Source organism: Podarcis pityusensis, assembly GCF_964106645.2.
Source record: "Podarcis pityusensis genome assembly, chromosome: 9".
Taxonomy (NCBI): Eukaryota; Metazoa; Chordata; class Lepidosauria; order Squamata; family Lacertidae; genus Podarcis; species Podarcis pityusensis.
In genome coordinates, this window is record NC_138034.1 from 2,974,595 (window position 1) to 2,992,389 (window position 17,795).

Sequence of the window (17,795 nt, forward strand, 5' to 3'; positions counted from 1 at the left end):
AGCATACAAATGCAAAACAAAACAAACAAAAACAAAGTCACTGCAGATTATCTCTGGATCTAATGAAGAAAAACAGGCCTGGGGAATTTGCATAGAGAATAACAACAACATTCGCTTCAATTTAACAGTGTTGTGGGTCCAGCTGGAAGAGCCGGTTTTCAAAATGGTATTCTTTTTAATAACAAAGAAAAGGTATGCCTGAAACAAAAGTATACTGAAAAGCCTGGCTGATTTTCATACACCACCGAAAGGAATAAGGTAAGTCTAGACTGCGCAAGAACATATTTTCCAGAAGAAATTTTGCATGATCTTTTATACTGCTGTTCAAAATGAACTCTGAAAGCATGCATGGACAGACTCAACGCTGTGTTTTGCCTGAGCTTTGACAGCTATGCAAGTGCTGTATATATGTTGTTTACTGTTGGTGGTGGCTTGAATGTAACAATATTAACTAGGAAACTTCAGTCTTAAAAAATAAATCAAAAAGATCTCCTTTGGCACACACTTTTACAACATGCATTTTTGAAGTTTATTTAAACTGGGAGCCACAAAGTACTCTAAAGCAACCTGGGACTTTGAATACCACTGTGGCTAATGCTAGAAAACGAGTTTAATTTTACAAATCAAGTAAATATGGGTTCAGAGAGCTAACAATTTTGTAATAAAATAAGGGAGGAGAGGAATTTCCAAGAAATGGAATGGTATTTGCAGTCAAGAATTAAAAGGCCGTCTCCTTAACCAAAGAGGAAAATGCCTCCAGGCTGCGATGTGAGAATAGTTTCAAAAAAATGTGAGTCAGGGTAGGCAGCCTTCTTTGTGGCCCATCTTGCATCAAGGGCAGAGGGCATCCCATGTTGCAAGCAGGTGAAGAAAGAGGGAAAATTATACCGAGTAGCTCCATGTTATTATTCCAAGAAATGCACCTTTCTGGGCATACAGAGTCCAATATGGGAAGACATAGGCTGAATGGCTGCGCCAATGGGCTCACGCCCATGGTCTCATTGCATCTGAGCAGAAAGCTGTACAGCATTTTCCTGCGGATAGAGCTGCTAGGTTTTCTCTGTTGCATGTAACTTTATTTCCAGCTTTAATACACAACCTCAGCTTTTAACAAAGATATGTTTCAAAGCTGCTTACTCTTACTAATGACCAATAAGTTACAAAATAAAGGCTTTTATATTGTTTCAATATGGAAATTTTCCATGTAAGCAGATTTATTACATTATAAAAATATTTACATTAAAAAAAAACAACCCGCCCCAAATCCTTTAGCGTTTGACTTTAAGGCCATGAAGGAATATAATATGCTATAAAATTAGCTTTAAGTCATGTAAATATCCCCTAATTCCCTTTGCTCTAGGCAAAAGATGGTATCTCTGAGGGAGAAGATTTTTCAAGCTTAGGGACCCTTATTTAGCATCTCAGCAGTAAAAGCCACTAAAGCATTGCCATTACCTCTGCATTACTATTTATGAAGAACAAAGGCTTCTCTTAGGCCTGAAACCATATTGGTGCAATTAAAGTCTGCTAATAACAATTGAGAGTATTTTCATAAGCCAGTGCAAACTGGGGTTTTGATCTTTGATGAAAAGATTCAATCAGGAATTTCTAACACACTGTAATTGTTGTAAAAACTGCTAACTCGGTAAAAGGGTTAGAGAATTCACATCCTGTCAATCTGTCTCCATGAGATCATTCTCTAGAGCCAACTCTTCAATTACATTATATATAATCCTCGTTTGATTGTCCTGCTGCGCTTCATAAAGGAAACCTTTTTCAGGTTCCCAAAGTTCACTCGGCGTCGCCTTGAGAATTCTTATTTGTAAATCCATTGTGTGGTAAATATATATTTTTTATATTGTAAGCTGCCCTGTGATCTTTGAATGAAGGGTGGTGTAGAAATTTAATTAATAATAATAGAAACAAAGGAATGTGATTTAAAAGAAAAATGAAAGCATACAATAGGAGAGGATACAAAGCAGATCCATGCAAAAATACAAATTGAAAATGGTGGTGGGAGAGGGGTTCAGTGGTCTTCTCTTGCAGTGCAGAAATCAGCATATTCACTTAACCCAAGGCATATTCAGATTGAGACTCTATGAAAGGGTGGCTTCCAGCTCTGGCAACTGGGTTGCCGCGGATGGAGCTTGCACTTCCCTGTGAAGGAGCAGCTACATAGCTTGGAGGTGCTCCAAGCTCCACCATGAAAGGCCCAGGGGAAACCAGCATCTTGGAGCTCCCAGTACCAGCTTTGGTTCATTTGCCAGCTATGGTTGTTCATGGAAAGAAATAGCCTTGCCAAAGTGGTCTGTGCATTTGAAACCTCACGTCTAGGTTACTGTGATGCATTTTACCTTTACACCTAATTTGGAAGTTGCAGCTAGTGCCAGGTTCTGCAGTGGGGCACCCCACTCTGCACGACGACTTACTCTGGCTTCCTATTAGCTGGGCCAGTCTCAAAGTTTTTTTGTGGACATTTAAGATGTAAGATGGGGGACACCTGGCTTGCAAGCAGGCCATGTGAAAAGGATCTAGGGGTCTTGGTGGACCACAAGCTGCACATGACTCAACAGTGTGATGCAGCAGCAAAAAAAGCTAATGCTATTCTAGGCTGCATCAACAGAAGTATAATGTCCAGATCAAGGCAAGTAATGGTACCACTCTATTCTGCCTTAGTCAGACCACACCTGGAATACTGTGTCTAGTTCTGGGCACCACAGTTTAAGAAGAATGTTGACAAGCTGGAACATGCGCAGAGGAGGGTGACCAAGATGATCAGGGGTCTGGAAACCAAGTCTTACGAGGAACATTGAAGGATCTGGGTATGTTTTGCCTGGAAAAGAGGAGACTGAGAAGAGATATGATAGTCATCAAATATGTCAAAGGCTCTCACATGGAAGAGGGAACAAGCTTGTTTTCTTCTGCTCTGGCGGGTAGGACTCCAACCAATGGCTTCAAGTTACAAGAAGGAGATTCCGACTAAGCATACAGAAAAACATTCTGACAGTAAGAGCTCTTCAGCAGTGAAACAGACTCCCTTGGAAGGTGCTGGACTCTCCATCCCTGGAGGTTTTTAAGCAGAGGTTAGATGGCCATCTGTCATGGATGCTTTAGCTGAGAGTCCTGCATTGCAGGGGGTTGGACTAGATGACTCTTGGAGATCCCTTCCAACTCTATTATTCTATTATTTAAAGCCCAAAACAACTTGGGATCAGGATACCTAGCAGGAAGCTACCTCCCATTCGTGGTTCAGACAAAAGCAAATCTTAAGCTCCTCCAAAAACTCTGCTGGCTGGTGACAGATTGGAAGTTGGCATTCTCAGCGGTGGCAACCATCCTTCCCTGAAGGGCTTGAGAGACAGAGTCTCTTAATGACATCTATTCTCTCAAGTTTTCCTCAACACGGATTCCTGAGGTTGAAATGTCTCTCTTTTTGTTTGGTGATTTTTGTTTATGGTATGTAGTTTTTGTCCTCTTTTTATTTAGGTTTGTAAAAAAGTTTTATTCCATTGTTTTATTTTTATATGAATTTATATTATTTCTTCTTTTTATTAAAAAGTCTGCTTAGATGTTTCTTTTTATATTAAGGGTTATATACAATTTATAAATAAATAGAATAAAATAAATTCCAGATTGTATAGTTATCAAAGGTCCATACACTTTTAATAAAGAAGTCTGTATGCTTCTGAATTGTTTCAAACTTGTTAGATTTCTTGTCATTTATTGAATCCTACATTCCTTAAATTTTTTTCTCTCTCCTTAAACACAAAGCCAATTAAGATAATAATTCTGCATGCTACTTTTCATTTAATTAAGGCAGCAATCCTAGGCACACCTTCTGGGGGTAAGCAACACACAAGATCATATTTCATCATTTTATTTAAATGTAGGATATTAATTTTTATTACTGCAGTTCTTCCCATCTAATATAACCTTGATTTAGCTCAATTATTCAATATTTGCTTCATTTTATACATTATAACCAGATCCTGGTCATTCTTAGAAAACTTAAACCTCAAATATCCCGTTTGTCTTTCTTTCTCTACGTGAACAAAGCATCATTTCTGATTAGGAATAGTTTTATATCCTACTGCATGTCCGAAGTCTTTGCCGCTAGGTCTAGCATTTTTTTTGAAAGGATACTCTGGGTTTCTCAAATGATACATTTTCTGCATACGGTAGTTATATAAACAGAGGAATCCTGAACGCTCATTTTGCCAGGACCAGATACACTGGCATAACAGATGCCACACCCAATCTGTGCTCAGCCCGGCAAGGAAAAACACACAAACGCAAAATGGCACACATGGTCATAGTGCTCATGAAAACTCTCCCACTGCCCACCAACCAGGGATTTTGCTAGTGATGACATCCACCTACAGAAGGAGCCAATGAATTCATGGTGATGGAGACTTGGCCCCAGCAAACAGCCATGGGTCCTGGGGTAACTGTGGCTCATCACCTGGGTTCAGTGTTGGGGGGTATTCTTCTTCTATTAAAACCTTGTTCAAACCCCCTTCCAGGAAACCTGGGACTCCAGTTTTTGGCTCCATAGTAGGGTTGCCATATTTCAAACAGTGAAAATCAGGACAGAAAAGTTGTTTGCAACAGGAGCGGGAAACCTGATTTTAAGAAATTGTATTAAAGTAATTTGGTTTGATTTGTAATAATTTGGAAAATTAACACTGATTCTGAGACTGCAGTATTCCGGATATGTCTGGGAAGTTCCAGACATGTAGCAACCCTACTTTATGGCTATGCACACAACTGGTTCTCTAAACAGTTGAACACTTGAATGGCAGCATTGTGCCCTGTTGTTCCATTGTGTGTGTTTGTCTTTGTATGATTCTTGGTATTTCTGTGGCCTGCCCTGAAAACATTTGGTACAGTGAACAAACAAATAAAATATTTGTTGCTGCCCTGCCCTATGAACCCGTCGTAGAGGTCAGGAGCGCAGGGCTACAGGACCAGCCCTAGACAGGTTGCCTTTTATGTGCTGGAGATGCCCTGGTTCTTGTCCAGGCTGCCAACACACAACAGGAGAGGTAGGAAGGGTCCCCAAAAACCCAGGGGCAGCCAAGCCTCTCAGGAGGAGTGCAGCGTGAGCCTGCAACCTGGCCCTTTGGCCTGGCACCTTGCCCTGATCTGCTCATTCCCTTTTGCCCAACAGGGCAGCCCTGCTGGGCAATATCCCTGCCAGTGCATCAAGCTCCAGTTCCTTACCATGGCCAGACACTGGGCAAGCACTGAGGCTGCAGGATGAGGGTCACTGACAAGGAGAGGCGCTGGTTTCATTATAATTATAATTAAGCCCAGTTAGAGCAAAACTTGGTTGCAATGCCATTAGTTTGCATGCCAGCATTTATATGGCACTTTTTTGGCCTCCAAAGGAAGGTTTCAGACAAGAAAATACAAAACTGCAACATCCAACAAAACAACCAAACAAAACACTCAACCCCATCGCCAAATCAAACTGTAGTTAAAACTTTCAGAAGCTGAGTCAAGTAACATAAACTTACCTTAAGAGAACCTCACCAACTTTTTAACAGTAGAGTCAGGGTCCCAAATGGGCCTCCCATGGAAGGAGTCTCAGAGCCTCAACATCACTGTTGAGCGGGCCCTGTCAACCCTCCTCACCATTTTAACCTCAGATGGAGATGCAACACAGAGCAGAATTATTTTAGCAGGCATCAGAATACGAAGTAGTGCTGCAAGACTTGGTCTTCCTGGTCAGGGGTGGCAGCAGCGAAACCTACTCCCTTTTATGCAAATACATGTTACTTCATGTATTTGAACCTGGGGTGTTATGTACTAAAGTTCTCACCCTGGGCCAGCAGGGGGATACTGTAGATAGTTATGCAAATAAGGGATCGAAAGTGACGTTCAGTGATTGGATAGTTTTAGAAAATTGTTACAGTTACATTGTACTGGAGCTCTATATAAGTAGGCTGACTGAGCCCTTCAGTTCAGTTCTGTTCTGGCCTGTGAATAAACAAGAGCTGTTTGAAGAATCGCTGCGTCGTCTGATATGTTCACCCACAACTTAACATGGGGTGAGACAGCTCTGCTGCATTTGGACTCCCTCCAGCTCCTTCTGCTGAATGGGACCCCTAAATATCTGCCCCAAAGTCAGTGCTGTATTAAACTCTGTGAAAGCCCCTAGGCAGACGAAATCTCAGGGGCTCCCTCGGGCATGCGTTCTAGTAGGATAAAATTGAAAGAAGAAAGCTGGATTGTAATTTTCTTTCAAGGTCAGATCAATATTATTTTGATCCATTGTTGTGAGGCCCCTAAAAGGTGTGGGGTTCATAAGCCAGCGCCTACTTTGCCTATTTGGTAATCCGGCACGGCCTTAAGCACCACCGTTCCCTTACTGTACTTCATCAGGGAACGGGAGGTTCTGAATCAACGTATAGATACTGCTGGCTTGAAAAAGAGCCATCTTCTTTGAGGTACAGAAACAGAACACGCTGTCAAATGTACCAGAAAGCGTCTCAAACAATGGATCGCTTGGCATGATGAAGAAACTCCAAGCAAATTCTGATGAAAGTCATCATCAAGCAAGTCAAGCAAATGCATAAAAACTGCTCCAGAAAACAACCCAAGCTTCCAAACGGAAAACCAAGGAGAGCTTCAAACAATTACCCGATAATATGTGCTTTACATGAATCTCTAAGTGTTAAAACTGATTTAATTTGCTGTTGTAAATAATGACTACCAACCAAGCATGCATGTTTATCTCCCTGGCAAAGATAAAAGAGTTCCATCTGCCAGTAGCCTCTGCTGGGGAAGCTGCATTTCATCTGCCTTGCATGTGTTCCAGACCCAGTAATCAGCAATGAACTTTCCCATGTGGAATTACTTTGGTGTGCTGACTTTATTTTAATCTTATTTTTCGTTATCTTAAAATTGTGCTTCAACATACTACCAATTCATAAACAGAGAAATTTAGCTGCCAGGAGCTTTAAGGCTTGGTGGTCAGCTCAGTGGCGCCAGTTTCTCCATGCTGACAGCTGAAAAAATAGTTGTTGCCCCAGTGGCATTTGGTGCTAATAATTCCTTGTGCACCTTCCTTTCCTCTGTCCTCTTTGCACCAAGGACAACGTAGATCAAGAGAGATGCCTGTCCCAGAATTAGGTGGGTGGAAACAGAGCAGCAGCAGCAGCAAATTAAAGTGCCTGGGCAGGCTGCAGTTAGCCAGCTGGGAAGACTGGTATATAAATACTTGTTTAGTGATAATATTTCTGATGGCTGATATGATTAGGTGTGGCAGGAATGTCCAATTGGCAATTCACAGGCAGGGGCTGGCTCTCAAAGTCATTCAACTGGGGCCCTGGTGACGCCACTGAACTTTAATCAATATTATGTGAGATATTTACCCAAAATTTCAAGTCAAAGTTGTTTCCAAGTGGTAAGAAATAAAGATATGACATACTTTATATCTCTGTGTATGAACCATCAACTGTACACCTTACATCTTGTGCTATGCTTCAGTCCACAACTGAGAAGACTAATGGTGCCAACTTTATTATGGAGTCTGACTATTTGCCACTGTTTGTGGCAAAATATACTTCCAAATTTTTCTGAGAAGCAAGACACCAAAGACACCTGGTGATTCTAGTAATTTTGAGACACTTCCAGTCACTCCTGCAGAAAACTACTTGTTGCTGTAGCTGCTAATTTAATAAAACACTGTGCAAACTCTTGTTTTAAGGTATTGAACCCAAGCATGTTGTCAGAAACAGGGGCCACAAGGCTTCTGAAACAGTGTATGGCTTTTTCTTCTTCTTCTTCTGGTCTTAAAGCAGCTGAGCACTGTGAGCGCCCACTATCATATTTAGTTCAGATAGACCAGAGAGAGACGTTTTGGCTTTACAGTGGTTCTGGTCCTCCTTGGATGGTTGTTTCAAGAGGGTGATGCTTGGGGAATGCTATTCAGCCCTTTGGAGTCTTCAATGTGGAGTTCCTCAGGGTTCAATTGCTGTTTAATATCTACATGAAACTGCTGAGTGGGGGTGTCTGAAGTTTGGAGTATGTTGTCAGCAATATGCTGATAACATACAGCTCTACTCCTTTACATCTGCAGGTGTGGCAATGGATGTGCTGGACCATAGTCTTGCTTTGGTAGTAGACAAAGGGGTGGGGTGGCACTGTGGTCTAAACCACTGAGCCTCTTGGGCTTGCTGATCAGAAGGTCTGCGGTTCGAATCAACGCAATGGGGTGAGCTCCCGTTGCTCTGTCCCAGCTCCTGCCAACCCAGCAGTTTGAAAGCATGCCAGTGCAAGTAGATAAATAGGTACCGCTGCGGCAGGAAGCTAAACGGTGTTTCTTTGCAGTCTGGTTTCCGTCATGGTGTTCTGTTGCTCCAGAAGCGGTTTAGACCCAGAAAGCTATCAGTGGACAAACGCTGGCTCCCTCAGCCAGTAAAGCGAGATGAGCGCCGCAACCCCATAGTCGCCTTTGACTGGACTTAACAGTCCAGGGGTCCTTTACCTTTACCTTTTTAGTGGACAAACCTCTGTCGTTGCTCAAAACCACATTTTTTCTTTCATTGTCTCTCCACTCCTACTTTATTGAAACTTCTGCCATTGTTTAAAGCAGCCACTTTTCCTCCTTTCAGCATTTCTCCCTTCTCATTGTACTCAAACTTCTCTCTCTCTTCTGCTCCTCAGCTGCCTCATGTGAGAGATGCAGAGTTCTCAGATGTTCCATGGTTCCTTCATAGAATTAAGGTACTGCACTCAAACCTCTGCTGTTCTTTAAATCAACATTTTCCTCTCCATTTCCTCCATCCCTCCCTCAAACTTCTGCCATTGTTTTATGCCACCACTGAAACCTCTGAGCCCCTCTCTTCTTGTTCCTATGCTATGCAATGGCTGTTGTGCAAGCTCCCTTCACTTTTGCTCCCCTCCCTTGTGGTGAAGCTGCATGCTCCGTCACTGGGGGCAGAAAGCAGGCGGGGGCGCAGCTGGTGCGCGTCCCAGGGGTGTGGCATGCATCCTTCAGGCGTGGCGCCTGGCACGGTGGGGGGTGCGCAGCACATGTCCGGGGGGTGCAGCCGCGGTGGTACCCCCCTCCCCAATGGTGCCGGGGGCAATGCGCTCCCCCCACCCCCCTGTTCCTCCGCCAGTGCCCTCCCCTCCCCTGACTTCATGCACATCCAGGATTGTGATGTGGCACTACAAATCTTCCAGTGGGGGCTGCACAAAGGCATTCTTAATTTTTTTCCTGTCAAAGTATATATCTAGCTTTAAGGGTGGCTAAGACTGAGGTTTCTTGGGCTGGGTCACACACATTATGTTTTCACTGTCAGAGCTGAAGGAGCAACACTGCTTAGTTGTGAAGTTGTTTGGCGGCTCTTGAGTTCAGTTTCTTGGCTGCATGATAGTGTGATGGAACTGTGGAGACAATATCAGAATGCTAGCAAATGGATAGATAATACTAGTGTGTGGTGATGATCCTGCATTTAAAAACTAAAGTTAACAATTCAGTCATTTTGACAAGTGCAGTCCTGAAATAGGGAAGTCAACATTGCTTTCCTCTCACTCAGAGCAATAGAAGCAATGCTTCAAGGAAAGGCAAAAAATGAAAGAAAAATCACTGCAATTATTTGCACTTAGACATGTCAGTTTAATTAAGTTTCACGCTGCTGCTTGATCACTGAAATGGGAACTGAGTTCAGCTCTAAGTATGGAACTCTAAGTATGGAACGCCTCTCTGTCCTCTTGCACACACGGTTCCCTGTATCTTTTTTTCCTGGTGGAGTTGTTTTCCCCAATAACAGATCAAAAGAAAAATTATCAGTATCTTTCTGCCCTCAGACTAAAGAAGCCAGACTTCTAACAACTTAAAGCTGGAAAAGGCACCGAGATCAAGGGAGGGGTAGGGGGGAGAGAGATGGAGAAAGACAACTCCATGACTACATTGTAATTGCCAGATTACGGAGGAGGAAATTGCTGTTTGAGCACCCACAGATGCTTAGAAGGTGGGGTGGCAGGAGCTGGGGGTGGCAGCCTTTCCTGATTGGGCTCAGTCCACCCCAAAGGCACCAAGGTCACAGACCCTTGGACTTGCAGCTCCCAAACTGAAACAGCATCCTCTTGTGTTATGCAATGGATGGCTAAAGGTGAAGCTCTTTAAAACAAAAGGACACATTACAGCAAGATTATGCCTATTAACGGAACACACATGTAAGCTTAGAATCAGAAATGCTGCTCTGGAAATGCTGGCTTAAGCCAAACGTGTAAGATTCATTTTCTCACCATCTAAAGGAAAATTAATTAAGCAGCCTTAGGTGCCTTTGATTTCAGGGGGAGACAAGTCTGCTCTTGAAAGCCGCAGGATTAAAAAGTGCTTAACTTTGCCCCAGTTGTGGTCATGATTTGCATGAAATACAGCGACAGAGCTGATGTCCTCAAGCATTTGCTGAGAGCCTGGGAAGGCCCACTGGGCCTTGTTTCTGGCTGGCAGCAGCAGCGGATGACTGGCCCCCACCCTGTACTGCTGTTAGGTTCCGCTGGGGGATTGGGCCCTTGACCCCCTTCTCTGTCTATCATTTGACATATGTGCTGCCGCCTGTGGCAGCAACGGCAGCACCTCTTCTTCCTTCCCTTTGTCCCAGAGTAGTGGAGGGTAGGCAGTAGCAGCTGCTTGCCCATTCTTGCTTATCCACCAGAAGCACCAGGCATTGCTACCAAAAGGACAAAGAAAGATGACCAAGAAACATCAGCTGCATCTTTGCAAAGTCTGCCACCCAGGCAAGTGAGCAGGTGAGCCAGGGTGTTGGAGGGAAGCAGCAGCCACCGTTGCTCGTTCACCTGTTTTGTATCTTGACAATGCCATGATGGTCACTGCTAGCAGTAGTGTCAGCAGGCAAGTAGTAATGGCAGTTATGTGTAGAAGCCATGTTTCCTCATGTGCCAGTTCTCTCCTTCTCAGTAGCAGTCACTGCTGTTTGCCCTCTGGCCAGGGCAGGGCAAGAAGGTGGCCACAGCATAGGAAGTAGGAATGGAGACGTGTGTGGGAAATTGCAGTCAATTATAACTATGCATAAGTGCTAGTTAGTACATGAAGGGGTTAAGACCAGAGACGTCTGTTCCTAGACTCAGCTAGGTCATGCCCCATTACCGCCGGGATGGAGGAAGTGAAGCTGTTTCTGCTCCTTTCTCTTCTCTCCATGTAATCCACCAGGACAGATGTGCCTGAACTTGCTCAAACTTTAGACCACATGCTTGAAACTATATGCTGTATTTTGCAACCAAGAGTAATCTACCTGTGTTCTCCTTACTCCTGCCTGGAATAACACATGAACCAGACCTTTGGCTTTAGTAAGTAAAGTTTTTAAACTTACTTAACAATGTATGAGCAGAGAGGGGCACAAGAGCTTTAAGGAAGACTAAACAGGAGATGCAAAAGGGTCTAACAACCAAAAAAAGGTTGCAAACCAGGACACGCACTTCCAGGTTTGACAGGTTTTTAATCCAAAACATATGCAAACCAAGACGTATGCAAACCAAGGTACCACTGTATAGTTAAGAAATCAGAGAAACATTTCTATGTATACCAGTTTACCAGTTGATTTGGAAGGAAGGCGATATAAATTGAAAGAATTTATATATTAATGTAAGATAAGAGCTTAATGAGCTTGTCTGAGGACATTTGGAACAGTATTTGGAAGAACCGCCCTGAGATCTGATGATGAACCCAAAAATAAATAAAAAAGATTAATCTTCTCCAGGGTTTCAGAGAAAGGCCTTTCTCATCTCCACCCACCTATGCTACAGATCCCAAATTTTGGGGTTAGTATTTAATTTTCCTCTCCACCATCCCCTGCCCACTCAGAGTTTTCACAGTTCTCTGGAACGGTAGCGCTTTTAAAACCAAAGACTGAAACATTAACCATCTTCAAAGGTGGTTTCAATTATGGTCCATTTAGCCTTATCTATAAGTTGAGTAATTGCACAATATCACAGCAAATTTCCCTACAATAGTAAATGTAAATTAATATTTTAATGGTTCCATATGGCATTTGGCACTATTAGAAATGGGCCAAAGAGAATAATTAATTGGGACATATCCCCACAAAGATTCACACCATGTAGCTACTGCAAATAGTCAGCAAAATGTGGTTTATTTATCACCTGTAGCATTCCAAAAACAAATGTGAGGCAATACTACTTGATCTTTCCTATTTTAAAAATCTGCCATGCTGGGAATTTTGTCTGCCACAGGAGGTCCATGTGTCTGAATCAACCAAACATTTCTTACTTCTGCAAGTAATCATGAAAATGACAGAAGATCAGTTGCATCTTTCCTAGTCTGTCTTTCAAAAATTCATTATTGAAATGTTCACCAATCTTTGTGTATCTGGCCAAACTGGGACTATGGCAGGAAGAAGCCATCTACTAATACTCACTGGCATGAAGACTTTATTGCTGTTTCTGGATTTAAACAGATGGCTTAGAATCATCAGTCTCATTTACATAGATACCTATTTTGGACATATGGATTGCTTATACTGATTTATAAATTTAAAGTAGGGTTGATGTAAATTTTTTCCTGTCAGTGCCAGCTGGAAATGTTTTTGTTTTTCTTTCTTTCTGTTATATTTGCAGATAAACGCTCTCAGAAGAATTAGTAGTTCAAGCAGACCTGATCTACAGAGCCCAATGAGTTTTGACTCACTGAAATTAATGGAAGTGCAGAAGCAAGAGTTCTGTTTGTGTGGCAATGGATTCACCCCATGTAATTAGTGGAAATGTGTGTGTGTGTGTGTGTGTGTGTGTGTGTGTGTGTGTGGCATTTGAATTCTATGCCTCGGGGACCAAAATGTATTGGGAGGATCTTAGGATCAGATTGTACAGAAGCAGAGATGGATTATTAGAGTTTGTTATAATAAAGCACATGGGAATGGGAAACCCAAGACTACCCCATGCAAGGGCAGCCCAACCCATTTCGCCACCAGAGGCAAAATGGGCAAATGGTCCCCCGTACTCCCCGCTGAAGCCTCACTTATCAGGGTCACTGCAGCTTCCGGCGAGATTTTGCGAGAGTCCTGTGAGATTTTGCCAGAAGCCACATGGGACCCCGGTGGCAGTGGCGGGGCAGTTGGGTGTGGCACCCATGGAGGAACTGCCCTGTGGGATTCCACCACCTGAGGCGGGCTACTTCACTCCGCCTAATGAGTGGGCCGGCCCTGGCTCCATAAAAAGCCCTCCTGCCACCGGTGAAGTTTCCAATAGCTGTAAACACTTTGAACCAATTTGAAGATGACTCCATTTGTACTATAGGATGGTTTAAACATTTAAATAAACAACTAACACAGTCCATTGGGGGGGGGGAATATGGGTTGGCTAGATTTTCCTTCCACATTCAAAAGCCATCAATCATTTTAATTAAAAGTATATTTGTACACACTAGCAGACTTCAATCATCATGCTATTTTCAGAGCTGAGTTTGTCAAATCCCACATGGCCAAAGGTATTATTACTTATTATTGCAAAACTGAAAAAAATGGAAACCAATTTACCAGATTGAAAAGTGGAATGCCCTCCCATCAGATGTCAAAGATATAAACAACTATCTGACTTTTAGAAGACATCTGAAGGAAGCCCTGTTTAGGGAAGCTTTTCATATTTGACGAATTATTGTATTTTAATACTTTGCTGGAAGCTACCCAGATGGGCAGGTTATTCATCATCATCATCATCATCATCATCAAATATTTATATTTTTGTTTCAAAAAATGAATAAAAGGAAGACATTCTACAGTAACACTAAAGCAGTTATAAAACTGTTCAGTGTTAAAAACAGTTAAAACAAAGCACAGTCACAGGAATGTGTTGTGTCTTCAAAAACATGCCAGTACATCTCAGATGTCAAAAGCTGTCTGTCAGGGCCAAACCAGACAATATGCCAGCTATGTATCTGTGACCTTAAGAGCAATTGTTTCACGAATGTTGTCAGCACAGGAAGCCTAGTCTACAGCTAGCACTGTACTTTGCAGTGGGCACAGCTGCCTTATAAGCTAAGGTTGCCAGATTTTTTTCAATGAATCCGGGGACACTTTTCAACTTCCTACTAAATAGATGGATTTTGTCAGGGGACTGATTTGTAAATCTGGGGGCTGTCCCCGGGAAACGGGGACATCTGGTAACCTTATTATAAGCAAAACTTTTAAAAAGTTTAAAGTAAAAGGGCGGAAAGGTCAGGTGATTTAGGGTCCACTGTGAAAGATCCAGGGCACCCCCTCAACAGTGCCCCTGGTCTGTATAGCTGTATAGTCAGTATAGCTAAAACATGCTGCGTTCTCGTAGATCAGAAACCACCCTAAGTAGGAATCTATTTGGATTTAATTTACCTGTATATAAGCTTTGGGTGGCTCCAGCAAATGAAACAAGTTCAGCTCTTTCTCTTGGTGCAGAATAGGGGCTGAGAGTATTTGATAAGGTCATCTGAGAAATCAGTGCTGGTGTTGCAAGTTGCATTCCTATTTATCCAGCATTCTTGCTTTGAACAGAAATACATGACCAAAAGCAGAATTAATTCTGATGAAAGGAAGTATTCATTTTAAACACATATTTCTGAAGCAGGCAAAAATTCTGATGGGAGAGAGTAAGGGGGGAACCTTCCTATGTTAATTAATTAACTATAGGAAAAACCAAGATAATGCTTCAGAAGACAGAAGGCACAAGCCGCTGGGAAGCCATAAAGTGATTCAAGCAATGTCATCTGGTTATCTTGAGATCAAAAAGTCAATTTTGTGAATAAGAGTTTGGAGTCAGTGGTGGTGGGGATGATTTAGGATGCAGAAGAGATTACTGGTGATTTGGAACAGATAAAATAAAGCACTTCACACAGTGCATACTTAGTCTGAGGAATTTGCTCCCACAAGATGTGGAGATAGCTTTATCCTCCTTAAATTTGTGTAAACTAGAGACTATGTCGTCCTCATGGCTATGTGAAACCCGTCCTAATGGCTATGTGAAACCCGCCAGTTGCTGTGAGCAAGCAAGAGCAGAAGGATTTGGCCACCATGGAAAGGGATGCTGAATTACCGTAGGTGAGTCTTTGGTCTTAAGCTAGCCCAGGTATTTTTCCCTTTGCCACCAGTGGATTTAAAGTCTGCCTACAAATCTTCTACTTTCACTCTTTGCATCTTCAAAGTCATGATGGGCACTGTGTCAAAGGAGGGAGGAAGCACAAGTTGGTCCATTTTAAAATAAAAGAACATCAGCATCTGTCAGTGAGGATTTATAAGCAGGCCTAACAGGTAAACAAAATATACCGGTCACTTTGAAAGATAATGCTATTTAATTGTGATCCTGTGCAGGCTGTTTCTGGAGAGTCTGTAATCGGCAACATCCCATCTAAACAAAATGTTATCTTTGTTTACTATACTTATCTTGTTCGTTAATTGATCCAGTGTTGAGTGCCTCAGTGAACAACACTCCAATTAAAGCCTTTTACCTATAATTTGTTTAGCTCAGATTAAGACGCAAAAGACAGCTGGGGAAAGCAGCAGCAGAACTCACTGCTGCGCATCCTGGTGATGTCAGGAGATTCATTACCAAAGCATTTGTTGCATGGTAATTTTGCAGAGCATCGGATTATCTGCTCATTTCAATTACTTACACATCAAAAAAAAAAAAAATGTTATGTGAATTGAGCATAAGGAAATAAATAAAATAAAATAAAGGGGTGGGGGTGGGGAGAGACACCTCAAATACAATAACTATAACAGTTCCAGTATTCCTTGATGCAAAACTCTTCACAAGCAGGTCAAAGTGCTTTGGAATAAAACAATACCCCTTCTTCAGGAGCTTCAGAAATTCTTAAAATTAAAAATGCCTTGTTCTTAAAATATAAGCAACTCAAGAACCAGCTTGAAAAGGTTGTAGAGGAATTGTTTATTAACGCTGTGGTGTAAACCATAGAGCCTTGGGCTTGCCGATTGGAAGGTCTGCGGTTTGAATCCCAGCAACGGGGTGAGCTCCCATTGCTCTGTCCCTGCTCCTGCCAACCTAGCAGTTTGAAAGCACATCAAAGTGCAAGTAGATAAAAAGGTCTGGAGCGAAGGAAAATGGCGTTTCCATGCACTGCTCTGGTTTCGCCAGAAGTGGCTTAGTTATGCTGGCCACATGACCCGGAAAAACTGTCTGCGGACAAATGCTGGCTCCCTTGGCCAGTAAAGTGAGGTGAGCGCCGCAACCCCAGAGTCGTCCGCAACTGCACCTGTCAGAGGTCCTTTACCTTTACCTTTAAGATGATATTACCATTACAATTCAAGCACCTGAAGGCGCGTTCTACTCCAAAATGTGTTGAGCTACTCTGAAGAGTTTTCTATCCATGAGTGAAACTATGGAATTAAGTTGGGAATCAGTGAGCAAAACCATTCCCTACGAAGCCTGTGCTCTTTTTCATAGGAACCAACTCCTGGACCTAGAGGCTGAGGGGTCTCTTCACCCTCCCCAATAAAATATTTGAGGGGGCTGCCCCCCCCATTGATGACCATTGCTATTCAAATGGTGTGTGTGCACTGTGACACCAATCTGGGAGGGGTAGCTAATGCAGCAGAAGGCAGAATCAGGATTCAAGATGACCTTAACAGATTGGAGAACTGGGCCCAAACTAACAAAATGAATTTCAATAGCAGCAAATGTAAGGTTCTGCACTTAGGCAGAACCCTAACTTCTTCAGCTGGTAGAATCCTCCTACAGAAGCAGCCAAGGTAAGGGTAAGCTATTGGGGGGAAACAACAGCCAGGGAGGGATTCCATAAATTGAGGACCCTGGAGCATCTGGTGCCTTCACCATACAGATTTTGGTAAGTGCTGAAGATGCATCTCTTTTACCCTGGACACACATTACCCTGAAATGTGTATTTTCAAGACCTGTCCATTTTCTGTGAGTGTAATTTGTTTAAACTCTTTTTAGTACTGAATTTTAATAGTTGCAATCCACTCTGGGATCTGCGCTGGTAAAGGGCAGGTAATTAATAATAATAAAGGTGATTAATAATAATAAATCTAGTTACGATGCCATATGGAAGAAAAAAGGCATGGCTTTTAAAGTTGGTTGCCTTTTGCGCCTGCTGTTAAGCCTGATAGTAATGTCACTGAAACCTTAAGTTTTGTCTGTGCTTGGACCGACCACTGCACGTCTATAGTGTGATAATCTCACATGGTAAGTCACGTCGGAGAAAATGTTTCTATCTCACAAAGTGGTTGTGCAAAAACTTGTAAGTTAGATAAAGTCTCCTTAGGCCTTGTGAACTGCAGGATCAGTCCTTTGCTCTTGCAAAGGTATCTCATTTGTACTTGGGCTTGACTTTTAGGTGTTTGTTGTTGTGATGCTAGAAATTTTTAAGGGAACAGAAATGTCTCGGTTTGTGACTGTTTTGCCTGTAACCTAGAACTGATAAAACCTGTCTGTCTGGTAGGATCATGATGATGCTGTATCTAAAGGTATAACTACTTAAACAAGGTTAGAACAGAGTCCCAAAAATAATTTAAATTCATTTCTCAATCGCATTTACATTCTCTTTTCAAACATCCTCTTAGGAAAATGGTCCCTAAACTACGCGCTTAGAGAAACACACACACACCCTTTAACTGTTCTTGTTATTGTTTGTGACTCCTTATTATCCACACCCAGGAATTCTTTGGGTCTCATTAATACGAAAGACAGCCTTCTTTAGCCCCTGTCTTTTAAAACTGTCAGATAATTACACAGTTGGCTTTAGAGTTTAACTTGTCAAAGGAGTTTTCATTACTTTGTTCCTTTTGGGCAACCTG